We start from the raw sequence: 14,391 nt of genomic DNA on the forward strand, positions 1-14,391 counted from the left end.
TTAGAATCCAGAACACGGTTAGACTGGTCTGGCTTGAGTTTCACTGCCTAAAAAGATAAAAAATCAAAAGGATCTAAAACTTCAGAATTCCTGGCTGGCTTCAGGAATTACTTTTGCTAATGGTGGCTAAGATGCTGCTTTTAGATTAGGCTAGAAAGGTCCGCACTGAGGGAGACGCTGCACCGATCACCTTCACCTCTGTACGGAAAGTGTCTTCATCTCCAGAACTGGGTCTGACCTGAGGAGCAGGTTAGGGGAAATGGGTGAAAGTGTTCCCGAGTAACAAAGGCCTCAGCATAAAGCGATTAGGATTTCTTCATTTATTTGTCAGGTTAAAAGGAAGATAAAGGGCAGGCACTGATTCCCTTTTAGCGTCCACTATTAGTTATGATGATACTTGTGAGTTTTCAAACGCCCTTTCTCTTTGCATCACACAGATTTTTCAAACTTCACGGGTTCGGTTGTCTAGCACCGACTTTTAGCCTGTAGAGCAACTCGCAGGGTGACACCGCAGGTCAAGCGCCTAAATCCGAGTCAGAATTATGCGCCGTGACACAAACATTTGATTGCTGAGTCCACTAGTGAACTTCATGGGACGCCGGGCAAATTTACCTCCATGTCCCTTTCATTCAGTCTTGAAATATTTACTCGAGACGAAAATCAGTTGCACATCCCTTTACAAAGACACCATTTTCCCTTCTGCTGGACCCTCTCCACAATGAATGCGAAATTCCCATCTTTAAAGTTGTCCAGAAACTCAGCTGGCGGCTAAATAGCTTGCTCATAGACTCACTGTAGCCTACAGATACCGAGGCGCAGCCTTGGTCTGGAGCCTCCTTTCCTCACGGAATCTTTTCTACAGGGGGAAAAAAAAAGCCACAGCAATAATAATAACATCACTAACAATGGTGGCTAATGCTATATGCCGATATCTTCTGAACTTCTTGTCAATTCATTTAACTAGGTGGGAGGGCGGTTTTGCATTATGATTTTAATTAGCCTGCTGTTAAGCAGTATTTTTTTTTCCCCTCTGTTGCATGACATTGCAACCCGAAATCACAACTTTAGGTTCCTTGTGGTGTGCCCGCTTCCTCTTCTACTTTGTTTAGTCACAGAATTCGATTCCTGTTGGCCGGTTCCGCGCCTCCAAACAGGCTTAGCGCTCCGTTGAAATGCTGGAGGCTCCTTAATACTTGTATAAACAGGTAACCCGCGGGTGAGGTAAGGGCGGGGACCGAGGCCCTTGGGTGGGTTTCGTGGGTGTGGGGACGGGGTCGGGTCTGAAGCCAGCTCCCCAGTGATCAGAGGCAAGGTCAAGGGAGGGTTTTGGCTGCAGCTTCTCCACGCACTGTTTTTGTTCCCTTTCTAGAAACCCAGCTGCAACACTAGGTCAGAGCGCATTAAGAATGAGCCACTTTGAACGAGCGGCGCCCAGGCCCCAGGCCCTGCTGTGAAGGCCCCGGCAAAGGTCAGGGCTTGGGCCCCGTGACGTGCCTGCCTGTGCTCGCCACAAGCCATGCTCAGCTTCAGGTAAGGACAGCCGGAGAGGTCCTGGCTTCCTGCAGGCCCGCGGCGGGGCTCGCTGCCGCCCTGCCCTACCTGCTCCTGCGCCTTCCTGCCCCGCAAGGCCGGGGGTGGTGGCACAGCTCGCCCGGGATTCAGGCGCAGGGTCCTTAGTCCGCCGTGCAGGCTCTGGGTGGCTTGCCCTGTACAGCCACAGGCGGCCGGAAGCCACTCTCCCAGATGTCCCCAGGTGGGGCAGGTGCCACTTCTGGGGTCCCCTCTGCGTGACTGAAATGGATGTGACTTTTTGAGCGGCTAGAGTTCATTAAACCCTTCCTTTGGGGCCAGCTCAAATTTTTTTTTTTTAACCTTCAGCTAAGGTATCCGCACTCCTAAAACAACAGGAATGTTGCACTGGCCTTCGGCCAGCGGAGGCTCAGCGAGCAGGGTAAAATTTCAGTGCAGATTTACGGGAAGTTGCCGGTGTTTGGAGTAAAAATCTGGTTTGGTGAGTTTAAGGGAAGGGAGTACGCGAGACAACCTTGCTACTGTGAGGCGAATGGCCTCGTCTGGGGGAGGGCAGGAGGCGGAGGGAGGGAACCGGGAAGAGCTGGGACTGCTGGAGCACGGGTTGCTGCCGGACTCCGCCGCGCTCCGCGGGATCCGACCCCGCGCCGCTCCGCCCGGGCCACAGCTGCCCCGCAGCCAGCTCGTAGGGTCGCGGGAACCCTGAGAAGCCAGGCTTTGGGCTGTGGTGGTGGTGGGGAAGTCTCTCTCCGCAGGTCGCCCAGGTTAAGAAACTGTGACAAACTAGAATTCCCAGAGCCTGGGAGAGTTAAAGCCTAGAGCGATCTGTTGCTTTAAGGCGCACGGTGGGAAGTAGCTTGGAGACCCTTTAAATTTGGGTTCCTATTATTCCAAAGAGGGAGGCCAGCGAAGATGTTGTGGGTGACTTCCTAGCCTTGTAGAATGCTACTGGGCTGTGAATAGTATTACTTTCTGAAGTGGGCGACGCCAAGTACTTACTGAAGGTAAGGTGGACTCTTGGCAGTCCTGACTACTGTCCCTGAATTTCCCTGAAATCTTCCATAGGGTCCTGATTTTTACAGAAAATCTCTCTCTCTCTCTCTCTCTCTCTCTCTCTCTCTCTCCCCCCCTCCCTCCTTTCTTTCTTTAGTGGGAAGTTAAAGGGTTTATAAAAAGATTTTTGAAGCGTCAGCTTTTGGAAGAGCAAACAATCACACAGTCAGCCGCATCATGTTTCCTGTAGTCATGAGTCTTTTCCATAAGGGGGGGTAAAGAATTTTTTTTTCCCCTTTGAAAAAACATGATCGGCCGCTTTGAGGCACAGGTGATGAGACGCGGATGATTAGCGTGAGATTTCGGGATTTGGGGTAACTGAGGCGGCTCACGGAAGTGCTAGCCAGAGCAGAGGGGGGTCTTCTTCCTCTACAACAGTTAACCTCTGAAGGCCACACTGGGAGGAAGTTTAGCTGTTGTTTCACCTGGAGAAAAGAGTAGGGTCTACCAGATATGACAGCTGATAGTCTGCAGTCTCGGGCTGTTTAAGAAATCGGTTAAAATGAATGGAAGTGGAAATTTTCAGATAAGTGACTTTTAATTAGGTAAAAGTTGACTCCAGTGCTGTCCTGGGGCACTGAGGGCTGTGGCTTCCTTATCTAAATGATGAAAAGATACGGTCTTCTAGGTACTTACATTACTGATTTGTTTTTGTTTTTCCTATTACTTACTTGAGATAAAAAAAAGTCAAAACTTTTCTCCCCTCCAATTAGTATGTTAATGACTCACTTAGGAGTTTTCCATAGGAGGGTTACAAATGAAAGCTGATGAGGTGGCGTGCAGCCAACTCTCAGGATCTGAGTTCTATCCCACCCGCATGGTGGTAGGAGGTGAAAGCCGTCTTCCAAGTTGTCCTCGGACTTCCACTCACAGTAGTGGCACACCCCGCCCTCCCAAACACAAATACACAAGTCAACTAATAAATGTAATTAAACAGATAAATTTAAAACACAGCCTTAGGTTTATGCCTTTTATTCTAGGCAGAGGATTGGAGGGTTATGTGCCGCTGGAAGGCAAGGCATAGCACCTTTAACCCTAGCATTTGAAAGTCAGGGGCAGGAGGAGCTATCTGAGTTCGAAGCCAGCCTGATCTACAAAGCAATTTCCAGGCCAGGTAGGACTGCACACTGAGACTCTCTCTAAAATAAAAACAAACCAACCAAATAATAATAATGGGCCTCACAGTGGAGATACACTAAAGGAACGCGTGGGGTGGGCTGGAGGGAAGGAAGGGTCACTAAAGGGTCATTATATATCAGAAGTGTTTGAAAACTGCAGATGCCACATCTAAGTGACAACAGCTGTCAGCATAGAGCACAGACTCTTAAGTAGACCAACGGCCCCAAAACAGCCCCAAGCCAAGAGGAGACGGTCCCGTTTTGTGGGGTTCAGACTGCCAATCATTTACACAGTAGTCTTTCAGAACCCTCTGATGACTTCGGGGTGGAGCTAACCTAACAGCTGTCAGAGGGAAACTGGAGGAAGAGGGCAAAGACAATTTGGGGTTTTGTTGTTGTTGTTATTTTTCAAGACAGGGTTTCCTCTGGGTAGCCTTGGCTGTCCTGGACGATTTGTAGACCAGGCTGGCCTCAAACTCACAGTGATCCACCTGCCTCTGCTGGGATTAAAGGCGTCGCCACCATGCCCTGCAAGTTTTTGTATTTTTCATGTCCACCTTGATCTTTCCCTTGTTTTGGTGTAAACACTGGAGGCCTCTAACTTTGCAGGGGGAATGGCGAATCAAAACTTTCACTCCCGCCACTTTCACGGCTAACTTCATCAAATGAAGACTAGCCAGCACAGCTGAGCCTCCGGCCTCTCTTTACCTGGCTAGGTAGAACACACTATGCCATCCAGAGCATTTGTAGTGCTGGGTTCCAGTGAGCTCCAGCGCCACAAAGGAGAGAGTGTTGTCATCTGTCCTCATCTGAGAACTGAGCTCAGGGTGTCTAGTGTGCTAGGCAAGTGCTTAACCACTGAACTACACTCCCAGTTCACTTACTTTCACCATGTATTTATTGTCATAGGTTCCTTTATATCAGCTAGGCTGGTCTGAAACTTGTGAACCTCCTGTCTCAGTTTCCTGAATAGCTGGAATTCCAACCGTCTGCTATGGTGCCCCCAATGTTTCATTTTGTTTTTAAATTCAAATTCTTTTTTGTTTGTTTTTCTCTGTGTAGCCTTGGCTATTCTGAACTCACTTTGTAGACCAGGCTGGCCTTGAACTCATAGAGATCTTCGCCACTCTGCCCCCTGGGTGCTGGGATTAAAGGCGTGTACCACCTAGCCCAGCCCAGCCCAGCCCAGCCCAAATTCTTAATATAAACAGATTTATCTTTCTGTCTATTATTGCCTTTTCAGAACTGTGTAAGATTCAAAATTCAACAACATTATTTTGTGACAAAATCTCCTTAGGTTAAAAAAAAAGATATAATATTTATTATCATGATTGTTATTTTGGCTTTTTGAGTCAGGGTTTTTCTGTGTAGACCTGGCTTTACTAGAACTTGCTCTGTAGACCAGGCTGACCTCGAACTCAGAGAGGTCAGCCTGCCTCTGCTTCCAGAGTGCTGGGATTAAAGGCGTGAGCCACCACCGCCAGGTTAAGAGATTATTTTTTATTTAATTTTTTTAGACCTTTTAAAAAATAGTTTATTTCACTTTTATTTTATGTCCATTGACATGAGGTATGAGGGTGTCGGATCCTCTAGAACTGGAGTTACAGACAGTTGTGAGCTACCATGTGGGTGCTGGGAATTGAACTCAGGACCTTTGGAAGAGCAGACAGTACTCTTAACCACTGACCCATCTCTACAGCCCCTTTTTATTTACTTTTTAAGATTATTATTTTTGTATGTATGAGTTTTTGCCTGAGTGTCTGTGCACCACATGTGTGTCTAGTGCCTTTGAGGCCAGAAGAATAAGTTGGATCCCCTAGCACCGAGATTACAAAAAGTTGTGACTTCTTTTTGTGTGTAGGGAATTAAACCTAGGTTCTGTGAGAAAGCAGCCAGAACTCCTAACCACTGAGCAATCTCCCCAGCCCCAAAACTTACATTGTATGTGTGTGTGTATGCATATGTGTGTATGTGTATATGTGTGTATGTATGCATGTGTGTGTGTATCTATGTGTGTGCGTATGTGTGTATGCATGTGTGTGTGTCTAGAGAGAGAGAACATAGGAGCCACTTGTAAGCTGCCTGATGTGGGTGCTAGGATTTACATTCCAGTTCTTTGGAAGAGCAGCAAGAGCTCTTAGCTACTGGGGGCCTCCTCTTCAACTTGTATAGTTTTTGTTGTTGTTTTTTTGCTTTGTCTGTGTGTGTCGAGGCACAAGAGTGCAAGCCCCTGAGGAGTCCAGAGCAATGAGTCTGAAGTTACAGGCAGTTGTGGCCAACCGCATGTGGGTGCTGTGAACTGAACCTGGCTCCCAGTGTGCTCTTAGCCCCCAGCTGTCTCTCCAGGATCCTCAATAATTTTCTTTAAGCTAATGCTTGTTTCTCTGTGTGTACACATATGTGTGTGTGTTGATACATATGTAGGAATCAGGTGACAACTTTGTGGGATTAGTTCTCCTCTTTCGCCTTTTTGTGAGTTCTGAAACCTGAACTTACATTGACAGGATTGCACAGAAGAGTATTGTTACCTGCCACGCCATCTTTCCGGCCCGCCATAGTTTTGTTTTCAAGACTGCCACCGTAGTTTTAATAGTCAACAGATTGACTTTTCAGACAGGGTCTCACAATTTAGTCCACACTAGCTTGCAACTTCTGGTGTCTCCTGCCTCCACCTCCCCCAAGTGCTAGAATTCCAGGCATGTACAACTGTGCTGGGCTATTTAGTTTTTAAAACTATACTATGTATTTATCAGTTTGTCTCTTTATTTAGGATGCAGAGTTCTGCTTTGCTGTTAAAGCAGTTGTGATATTGAGATTTTTGTTGTTGTTGTTGTTGTTTTCCGAGACAGGGTCTCTCTGTGTATCCTTGGCTGTCCTAGACTCACTTTGTAGACCAGGCTGGCCTCGAACTCACAGCGATCCACCTGCCTCTGCCTCCCAAGTGCTGGGATTAAAGGTGTGCACCACCACCGCCCAGATGGATTTTTTTTTAAATTAAGCAAACAATGCATATTTTGGATTTGTGTTCTCTATACTTACTGAGTACTTTAGGGCCAAGAGGTAGTCCCAAAACAAAACAAATTAAAAGATTACTCTCATTTTCCTCATATGATAAGGACATGCTGATAAAAAAGTCTTTTTGTTTGCTAGTACAACCTGCTTTAAGTCATGGTTTTTAAAGTCTAATGTGTTGTCTGGGGGTGGGGGTGGGGCGAATGTAAATAACACTGTTGCTAAGTAATGATTGCATTTCCTCTCACGTCCTGTCTGGTCCCAGCTTCTCACCCCAGGTGCTGGGGATCTAACCTTGGAGACTGTAGGCAAGTCGCTCCACCGCTGAGCCCCCACCCCCTCCAGCCTTAAAAACTGACCTTTGCTTGTCCTGCCGCCTTTTCTTTTGAAACAAGTTCGCACTATGTAGTTGGGTCGTCCTCAAATTTTTGTCAGTCCCCCCTCTCAGCTTCTGCTAGCCCAGTTCCCCAACATTACACTCTTAAGGTCAAGATTAAGGTATAAACCACAGCCCAGATAATTGAGCTTTGACTGGTCAGGAAAGCATCTGCTTATTTGAGTCAGCTCTACTCAAGTCTTCTTCTGGCTTTTCTCAATTGCCCAAGAGTTAATATTTGGATGTTGGTGAGGGCGAGGAAACTTCCTTAAATTGGACCTGGGTTCATGTTTCTATGATAGGATATAATTGTGAGGGGCAAAAGAAACCAAAAATAACAACAAAACCCGAAAACCTACTCTGAAGGTGATTACCAGGACTTTGGGGGAAAATGTATTTATTTACTTATTTATTTTTACATTTTATTTTTTGGAAAAAAAAAACGTTTTTTGTTTTTGTTTTTGTTTTGCATTAGTGTAGATGCGCACGGCAGACTTTTATGAATCAACCACAGAGACATTAAACATAGCTCAGAGGGCTTGCCAGAAGGATTCCAAGGTAAAAGTTCTATTGGAGCCCTTCAAGTTCTGGCCTGATTAGGAGAGGGGTGTCTCCTCTTGGGAGCAGTCTCCGTGTCTCATGACAAGGTAGATTTCTTGCTTTAGTGTCATACGAGGTGTGGATGAGTCAAAACTACTACTCACTGAGACTTGATTGCTTCAGACAACCAGGTAAGCGTTTTCCACAGTAGCAATGTATACATGACTTCGGTTTCCAGATAGGAGGCCGGTGGGGTGGGGGGGACTCCTCCGCAGAATTGGTGTAGAAATGAGGGCGATTGCTCAGATGTCATCTCGAGTTGATGGAAACACCCTGGACTGAGAGATTTGGGAAGAAATGGTACCCAGGCAGCTTGTGTGGCCCTGAATCCCCATGGCAGTAAAACACCCCAGAAATGGTCTGAGCTTGATTTCACTGGTTCTGTTTCTTTGATAGTTGCTTCTCCTTTGTTCTGTCAGGATCTACGCATGAGAGGAGGGGGCTGGGGCAGGAGGCGGCTGCCCCATGGCCCCCCTCAGTGCCTCATCTTAAACCCAGAAGCCTTGCATATGCCAGACAAGCCTTTTATCTGGAAAGGGGTCTCTCTGAGTTTCCCAGGCCAGCCTTGAACTTACAGTTCCGCCTTAGCCCCTTGAAAAGCTGAGATTATAAACCAGGAGATCTTACTTTATAGTCTAAAAACAAAACAAAACGAAAACAAAAACCAAAAAATGGTGCAGGGGTGGAATTTTCCACTGAGAATAGAAAAGGAAAAAAAAAAAAAATCTCTGGAGTGGAGAAACGAGTGGCCGAGAAGCAGGTGACTGAGCGTGCCAGTAGCGTGGCATTTACCAGCTCACCTGGAGGTGACCAACGCCATCAACTGCTGCAGGCAAGCTGGCCGCTGTGGAGTATTGGCCTCTCTCCTTGCTCATGTCTGTTTTGTGGGTTTTTGTTTGTTTGTTTGTTTGTTTGTTTTTCTTTGTTTTGATTTTTGAGGCAGAGTCTCACTCTGTAGCCCAGACTGGCCTTAAGATCACCGCAAAGTGCCTGTGTCTGCCTCCAGAAGGTTGGGATTTCAGGTGTGTGCTACTGTGCCTGGCTTCCCTACCCTCTCTTCTAGAGCCTGAGTGTCCCTAACACGCTGCCACAGGCACTGCTTTGAATGAGATCAAGATACAATCAAGCAACGGCCTGCAAAGTGCACAAGTCCTTCCACCTCATTTGCTCATTATAGGAACTTAGACTGTATAAAAATGACTTAGATTGTATAAAAATAAAAGGTGTATTAAAACGTATGTGATTTATACATTTATGAGACAGTAAAGTAAGTACACAGGTAGGATAGAAGGGGCTGCCTCAAGTAAGTCTTTGAGTGGTTTTAGAGACTCGAAGTGCAATCAGTGTTTTGCTGAAGTTCTTCAAGACCAGGAGGTGTCTGTCATTAGAAGACAAAGCACCCCCCACCCCTACCCCCACGTCCACCGAATCCTGTGTGTATTGGGAATGCAGCATTCCTTTGGTTTCCTATTTTGAAACTGCATACTTTATTTTGAGATTATTGTGAGGCACATTAATCAAGAAGAGAGTATCCATCTAGAGTCCCCAGCTCACAGTGTTTGTCTTTGGGGGTTGCTGTATGTGTGTAGATTTTATGACTGTGAAGGCCCAGCACTAAGACAGTCCTGGCTGTGATGGATGTGTGGGTGACAGCAGTCCCTGGCAGCTGTAGCTTCCCAACAGCCTCCCTCTGTCTCACAGCCAGGCCTGGCCGTGCTCCCTCAGTATGGGTAGAAGACAACCCACACCCAGAGAGGATGCCTGATCCTTGCTCGGGTGAGCAAGAGTTAACTATGTGTAACAATATGATGTGGGCGTGTGTGTGTGTGTGTGTGTGTGTGTGTGTGTGTGTGTGTGCGCGCACATGCAATGAATACTGTACATTGTGCAACTGAAATGGGGACAGGGTCCTTATACCTGAGAAGGAAATGCCAGCCTGTGAAAATTATCACAAGAAGTATCTATCCACCTTGGGGATGGGGGTACAACTCAGTGGTAGAACATGTGCTTAGCACGTGGGGAGCTCTGAGTTCCATCCCCTGTCTGTGGATATAGGCACGTGGACATACAAATGGCCTTCTGTACGTCTATGTTTCTGAACACTGATCTGGCTTAGTCTCGTGTGTATACACACATGTGTATATACGTGTGTGTGCGTGTACGTGGGTGTATGTGTATCTGTGCACATGCATGTGTGTATGAGTGTGCGAGTGTGTGTGTGTGTGCTCTGTGTGTGTGTGTGTGTGTGTGTGCCAGCATTTGATGTCAGATGTCGTGTTCCAACAGTCTCCATTTTATGCCTTGAGACAGAGTCTCTCATTGAACCTGATTCAGCTGGACTAGGCGGCCAGCCAACTCCAAGAGCATGCCTGCATCCATCTTCCTGGTGCATGCACTGCTGTTCCTGGGGTTAAGTGGGTGCTAGGGATTCAAACTTGGGGTCCTTGGGCTTGCATAGCTAGCGCTACACCAGCTGGGCTATCTCCTCAGCTTCTGGCTCAGTCACTTTTAAAAACACTTCCTAGGTCAAAAGAAAAGAAGAATACTGCCAGGCGTGATTGTGTATGGCTGTAAATCTCAAGCCTTCAGGATGCAGAGGCACATTGGGAGTGCTATAAATCAGGAGGCAGTCTGTCTATATAGTTTGGGGGCAGCCAGGGCTACACAGGAAGACAAAATACCATTGTCCAAGTAATGAAGCCGAATTTTGTTTTTGTTTGTTTGTTTGTTTGTTTGAGACAGAGACTTGTAATCTTGGCTAGCCTGAGCTTGCTATGGGGATCAGACCAGTCTTGAACAAGCAGGGAGCCACCTGTCAAGTGTTGGGACTACAGGTGTGTGCCACCATCCCAGGCAAGATTTTTTTTTTTAAAATATGACTCCCTTTGAATCAGCTGGATTCCTGCTAAAATAATATTTCTTTTTGCTGCTCTTTGTTTTCAAAAATAATGACATGGTTCTCAGGACAGCAAGCCTTTGCCAAGAGTAGACCCATCATCTCAAGACAAAGTTGTCTTTGTGTGACCATAACTAGGAGGATTTGGTGACACAGAAAACTCGGGGGGGGTGGGGGGACACTGCGATTGTGTCGACAGAGGGTCCCATGCCTACCAGCTAATGTTTGCAAGCTATTTCTCTGCATTTCCTACTGCTTTAGACCTGCCCAGGGAAGAAGTCCTTGGGGGTTTATTTCCCCCAGGGTTATCTAGATGACAAAAACCCATCAGGCCTTGAACTTAAGATCCACTTGTTTTCAGGAGGAGCTGAAAGCCTGGGCCTGTGCCACCAGGCCCGGCACCCAGCTTTGGATTGTTTCTTTGCTGCTCTGCTCCGAGGATGTACTCTGTTCTGTGGCCTTTTCTAGCTGGATCCATCATCTTCCCAGTGTCCCATGCAGCTCTCACTGAAAGGCCAGTGTATGAAAACCCTGAGGTGTGATTATGTTTCCTGAAGGGATGCAGCACACACATCTCCTCATCCCAGACAGGGATCCCACAGCAGACCAAAGACCAGACACCATCAAAATCTAACGTGGTGAACCAATGGGTTTTATTGGGGCTACTTAAAGGAATATGTATGAGGGTCACTTAACAGCAGCAGAAATGACTCTAAGACAGCTGTACCCCCAAAGCCCACCCCAGCATGGGTGACAGCTCACAAAGCCTGCAGGTGTCTCAACAGGTTGGAGTGACCTTCCCAGGTGTCTCTGTTGGGCTCAGCTGGCCTCTTTTCTTCTTCCAGGCAGCGGGTGAGATGTCAAGCGTGGTCTTTGCAGCTCAGCTTCCTACCATCCTGAGGCCTCTCAGCTTGGATTACTTACTCCAGACTGGAGGCGGGTCTAGTGGGTCTAGTCAGTTTCAAGGACTTCCTGAAGCTATTTTGAGTTGCTTAAGGGGCTTCCTATAGGATGAATATTCAATCTTGGAGGAAACTGTTACATAGTTTCCCCTCCACCCCCCCACCCCCCCCCACCCCCACCCCCACCCCCCCCCCACCCCCCGTATACCAGGTGGTGCTGATGCACACCTTTAATCCCAGCACTGGGGAGGCAGAGGTGGCGGGTAGATCACTGAGTTCGAAGCCAGCCTTGTCTACAGAGTTAAGTTCCAGGACAGCCAGGATTACACAGACAGAGGAACCCTGTCTTGAGAAAAAAAAAATTAAAAAGAGAGGAGGAAAGGAAGAAATCACCACAGGGAATGACATGGAGTATCTGTTATTTTATCATTGAAAATGGACTTCATTCTGGAGATGGCTAATATGAATTAGAAGTGTTGGGTATATAAGACTATCATACAGGGCTGGAGAGATGGATCAGAGGTTAAGAGCACTGGCTGCTCTTCCAGAGGTCCTGAGTTCAATTCTCAGTAAGACTCTAATACATCAAAGCTGTGAAGTTAAGTTTGCATTGGGCCTTATTGCCTAATATTAGTATCATAATCGCTATATGGGACTTGGCATATCACATCACAGCTTACCTTTTTTCTCTTTTTCTCTTTTGAGACAAGGTGTCACTGTGCAGCCCTAGCTGGCCTAGAACTCACTATGTAGATCAGGTTGGCGTTGAACTCACAGAGATCCGCCTGCCTTTCCTTGCAAGTTCTGGGGTAAGGTGTGGGCCACCATTTATTCTTACTTATGCTCTTTTCCCCACAACATAGAGTGAGTTCCTAGGAAGCAGGCAGCGTTTGCGTTTGAGTAATAGTAACATCCCTCAGATACTGTGAGTGGCCTGGTATGAAAAGCAGATTCACCTTCTAAATATATTATCTTTTTTTCTTTTTTCTTTTTTCTTTATTTCTTTCATTCTTTATTTATTTATTTATTTATTTTTTGAGGCATAGTCTCTCTGTGTAGCCTTGGTTGGCTGTGCTAGACTTGCTTTGTAGACCAGGCTAGCCATCCACCTGCCTCTGCCTCCCGAGGCCTGGGATTAAGGGCGTGAGCCTAAATATATTATCATCTAAAATAACATTTTTGCATTTTATAGGTATGTGGTTGTAAATATATATAAGTTTAGTGTCTTCCAAAAGCATTTTGCCAAAATTTGTCAAAGAAGTGGTAGGCTGATGCTGTAGTGAGTTTAGGCAGGAAGGAGGCAGAGGCGAGATGGTCCTGTAGCCGCTGGGACCCAGGAACCATGGCATACTGGGGTGTGGTGGGGACTGCCTCGGAGCTCGGGTGCCCATCACCCTGATCTGCAGTAACATTCTTTGAAATGTTGAACTCGCTGAGGTTTGTTTTATTTATTTATTCTTGTTTTGTTTTGTTTTTTTTAGCGCCCAGTGCCTGGCGGCTAAACCGCCACACAACCAGCCCCGCCCCCAACCCCTCACCAAAACTTGTTAATACACAGTTAAGAAAGGAAGAAAAAGGTGGTTCCTCGGGACTAGTAAACGCTTCTTAGATAATTATGAGACAACCAGTTTTTTTTTTCTTTCTCAAAGTTAAGTTGACAAAAGGGAAACCCCCAAAGAGGAAGGTCACTATCAGGTGACTGTCCCAGACGGGGAGCCTTGTACCCACGTGGTTTATCTGCTGGGCCTGAGGTGCGACTTTCAGGAGAGAGATGAGGAAGGAGAGGAGGTTGCTGGGAAGTCCGGGAGCTACCTTTAGTGACGTGGGCAGAGCAAAGAGAAACCAGTCCTAGCCAGTATAAACCCCGGTGTTTTGTTATGTTTTTTTCTTCTTCTTCATACTGTGAGTTCCAGAATCTACCTCTGGATACATGAGGTAACAGAAACTACCGGCTCAGCAGGTATTAATGGGCCTTGCAGGAAGTGAGCCAGTTGGACCCATCGGTTACCACCTGGGCCCTGAAATGAAGTGCCTCGGCGAACCGATGTTCTCATGAGTCCCACAGACAGCGTCCTTCACCTGTGACTGAAGCTAGTCAACGAGCCTCTCCGCTGCCCTCTCCCCTGCCTCCTCCGCTGCCCTCTCCCCTGCCTCCTCCGCTGCCCTCTCCCCTCCTCACGTACACCCCGATCCTGCCGATCACACATCCGCCTTCTGAGGATTACAGTGTGTGCCACCAAGTCCATTTTAACTCAATGCCAGGTAGAGCTTGAGCTCAGAGCTTTGTGCGTGCTAGGCAGGCTCTCGGCCACTGTTGGTTTTTGAGATGTAGTCTCACCGTCGTTCAGGCTTGCCTCACATTTCCGGGGTCCAGCAATTCTTCTGCCTCGGTTTCAGCATATTGCCTTTCCTGCCTACATCCCCCTATTTAAAATAGCAGCTCTGTCTTTCATATTGGCTCTCTTCTCTCTTTTCCTTCCCCTGTACTCTGTGCCCTGGTACCACTTGAGTTTTTTGTGTTTTAATTATGTGTGTACGTGCAGCTACCTGTACAGATGTCTGTGCACTCGAGCGCAGGTGCCAGCCGAGTATAGAGAAAGCGCATCCCGGAGAGCCGGAGGTCCAGGTGCGTCTCTGTGGGACCCGTGAGAACATGGGTCGCAGCACTTCACTTCAGGGCCCAGGTGGTACTGATGGTTCTGACAGGCATGAGCTGCCCGAGGTGGTTGTTAGGAACCAAACTCAGCACCAGCAGTGCGCATTCTCAACCACTGAGCCATTGATCTGGCCCCTGCTCACCACTTCTTAGCACGCCATGTGATGGTGTGGGTTATAGGCTTGGATTAGGATGCCCGCTTCATTTGTTGGTGCGTCCTGAGCACCCAAGCCTCTGCCTCAGAGTAG

At 47.3% G+C, this 14,391-nt stretch overlaps 1 protein-coding gene and 1 long non-coding RNA gene across 8 annotated transcripts in view; one reads left to right on the forward strand and one right to left on the reverse strand.

Annotated features, from left to right (window-relative positions):
* Positions 1 to 305: 305 nt before the first annotated feature.
* On the reverse strand, positions 306 to 1,682 carry LOC311606337. Its single transcript, XR_014782300.1, has 2 exons — positions 1,600 to 1,682; positions 306 to 856 (listed from the first exon to the last, which is right to left on the reverse strand). It is a non-coding gene; the product is annotated as an uncharacterized lncRNA (long non-coding RNA).
* Positions 851 to 14,391, forward strand: part of RBM47 (RNA binding motif protein 47) — a 139,328-nt gene continuing 125,787 nt past the window's right edge. For 2 of the 7 annotated variants that reach the window (XM_084797599.1, XM_084797601.1), the window contains exon 1: positions 851 to 1,530. The gene's annotated coding sequence lies outside the window, so the exon portion shown is untranslated. Of the gene's footprint in view, positions 1,531 to 1,886; positions 2,012 to 2,114; positions 2,535 to 14,391 lie in introns of those variants that run through there. The other 5 variants (XM_084797596.1, XM_084797590.1, XM_084797597.1 and 2 more) reach the window with 4 other exon arrangements.

Source organism: Acomys minous (genome assembly GCF_964271855.1).
Source record: "Acomys minous genome assembly, chromosome: 10".
NCBI lineage: Eukaryota > Metazoa > Chordata > Mammalia > Rodentia > Muridae > Acomys > Acomys minous.